This window comes from Eleginops maclovinus, chromosome 4 (assembly GCF_036324505.1).
Source record: "Eleginops maclovinus isolate JMC-PN-2008 ecotype Puerto Natales chromosome 4, JC_Emac_rtc_rv5, whole genome shotgun sequence".
Taxonomy (NCBI): domain Eukaryota; kingdom Metazoa; phylum Chordata; class Actinopteri; order Perciformes; family Eleginopidae; genus Eleginops; species Eleginops maclovinus.
The window spans coordinates 35,967,185-35,970,318 of NC_086352.1; positions in this window are offsets into that span (position 1 = coordinate 35,967,185).

Genomic DNA, 3,134 nt, shown 5'->3' on the forward strand with positions numbered 1-3,134 from the left:
TCCGCTTGGATAGCTAAAAACTCAGCTGTCTTCACTTCATCCACGATCTTTTCTCTTAGAACTGCCAGCATACAGTCCAGGAGCTCGTTCTGAACGGTCTTCGAGGTGCCTTTAAATACGGTCGCATTTTCAAGGTGCTCCCTCAAGTCCCGATCAATGGATGCCATTAGGTTGACTAAACCTCTGAATATTCCAGCGTTGTCTGAGGAATCCCTTTCATCATGTCCCCGCATTGCTAATTCAAAAGCACCACAAAAATTTACACAATCGATGATCTTAGATAAAAATATTGCGGTTTTTATCTACCTCTTCATTGTGCCTTCTTACAGCGATGCGGTGCCCATCATCGAGCTGCGTTGCTATGCTAATCTTTCCGAACACAGCTAGCTTTACGCAGTTTTCCATGTGAACTTTGGATCGATCGTGCTTCTTGATCCGTTCAGAGAGGTGTTTTAAGTCAGTTAGTCCAGTCTTTGTCCAAGTCGAATCACATTTGTCACTTCTGAAGAGGATACAGGGGAAACAGAAAAGTGCATTGGCTGCTCCACAACCTGCCAGCCACGTCTTACGGTTGAACCAGCTCCGACAAAAACTCAGTTTGTAAGGTTTATCTTTCAGCTTGATTTGCTGGGAAATGCTGATTTCAGGCTTGTCGGGTCCCAGCTCCTTAACGAGAAGTTTTTCCTCCGTCATCCTTCTCGCAAAAGGGTATATTATTAACGATTTCACCGAATTTGGTGGAAGCTGCTCTTGAACTCCAGTTGTCACCGCCATCGCCATCATCTCTCTTCGTCGTCGCGCGTATTTTTTCCCCACGTAGCGTAGGACAGAGTCTGGGAGTCGCACTACGAAAAAAAACTATCGCTGGCTCCTTATATAGCTACAGCAATCCTAAACCTTCACGCATTTTACGTAGCAGTTGGGGCTAAATTTCCAGCGCCCCACCGGCGTTAAATTTGGCGATGTTGATAGGCCAATTATTCATAATTTCCCCCTAGCAACCATAACCGGATTGGCTGTTTAGCTGCCGGTCAGGGGCACTTTGCCGATCGCCCCATGAGAGAATGATACACTGTCTGTCAGTGGATATTCACTGTTTAATGAGTGTTAGTTGGTGGAAATGTTGTTTAAATGATTTAAATTGCATGTAGGCACACATTCTATTAAGTAAAACTGACATTGATTTAAAAAAAAATATGCAAAAAATATTTTTTCCCCTCAACAGCTGGTGGGGCAGAGCCCCAGCGCCCCCTATGGGCCAGCCACCTCTGTTGTCCTCACTGCAGTGTAGCAACTGTAGCTATACAACTAGCTAACTCTGATGCAAAATGACAACAAGTCGTAGTGAACGTTTACTTGCTGTTTACTGTGGCTTCCAACATCATCTTACATGACAGTGAAAACTGTAACAAAGGAATAATGTTCGACTGTTTTAGCATAAATGGAATATAGTTGTAAATATATGTAAATAAAACGTTGTACCTATGTGTAGTCTTTCCTTTTTAAACAGTATTTTAACATTAACTTATTAACATAACAATGAATTTGTACTTACGACATTGCTTCTAGTGCTAACAACCGATGTATTTGACGTGTATAGATTCTGTCTGTTTACTTTCCACTTTACAGGAAAATGGCCGTTTCTTACCCCAAACTCCGCTACAGCTTGTCAAAATAAAAGCCCCTTAAACATTTTTGCCTTAATGGCAACACACTGTTCAACTACTAAAACAATATACCCGGACTCCGGACAACGCAGCTAAACATGAGACTAACTTAGCCGTTGCTACAGTTAGCATACAGTCTCGCAGTTTTGCATAGTCTTGTGAGTTTGTCACCAAATGGGTTCCACGCTTTTCTCCCAGGCACTCGAACACACAACAGTACTTCCATCTTATTTTAACATTGGTAACCCCAAAATAAATAAAGACGTTTTCCTCCGGTCGCAACTTCTCCGTGCTTTGCCTCTCGCTCCTTTTCGCGCTTCTCCGACATAAGCCCCCCCTCTTCTCAAACACGGTAGGTTAGAACACTGAACTCTGATTTGTTTGCTATATAACTGACACCTCTACCAGCCAATACAAATGTAAAATCCAAGGACTTCTAAAACACAGGAAATATGACAATTTAACAAATAACTGACACTGAATGTACTCTTCTTGTAATTTAGTGGTGACGAAACAAAACGACATGTCAATACACATACGTACAGGGTGCGATTTGTAGGGGGGGATGGTGAGGATTTCCCCCCCTCTGGTTTTCCTATCCCTACCTCTGCTAAATTATTTTTATCTCCGGTGGGGACAAGGATTTCCCCCCCTTGATAGCGATGAATGCAACTTAACTGCTAGCCTACTTAAACTCTTGAAATCTAACGATCTTCAGTGTCTTTACATCAGAGTAGGCTATTCAGCAGCCTTCTGGCAGACGGTGCATATTTCTGAACGTCATCGAACACAAAAACATTGTAACATTTTTGTGCGGGAACTTCGCAGGAAAAACAGCGCTGAACCAAACATGAAACGCGTTCAGAGCAGCATATCATCTTACTTTACAGGACCCATTTGCAGAATTGTGGATAGAAGAGGGCCGAAATGCTGCAGACAATGCCCCGATAGGAAAAACGAAAAAGCCACCACAAATTTGTCACCAGAGCCGACTGTTTACTTTGTCTAGTTTTCCAGACCTGTCCCTGAGTGTTGACAGCACGTTGTGCTATTTAGTGAATTATTTTGAGTGTTTGATTTAAGTTAATTGGAGGGTCTTTTCATGGAGAGCATTGATGCTTTTCTATGGTGCTTTCTGCCTGTTAGTGCGTACGCATGTTTTTGTGACGTTGAATAGAAATCCATGTATGGGTTATTAAAAGTTTTGCCATGTTGTGATGGGGACTAATCCACGGACCCGAAAAAAGGGCCTGTCTACTTTTTGCGTTTTTTTCTCCCTAGTTATGCAAGTTAAAAGTCCAATGTTCTTGTCTATGAATAAATTAAAAAAAAACATCCCCCCCTCTGTTTTTTTGTCAAATCGCACCCTGCATACGTATAACCCTTTTCATTTCTTTATAAATGAAAAATGTAAACAGAAATTAGTATGGCACTGTGGAGATCGTATTGAAACGCAGGAGACGTTCA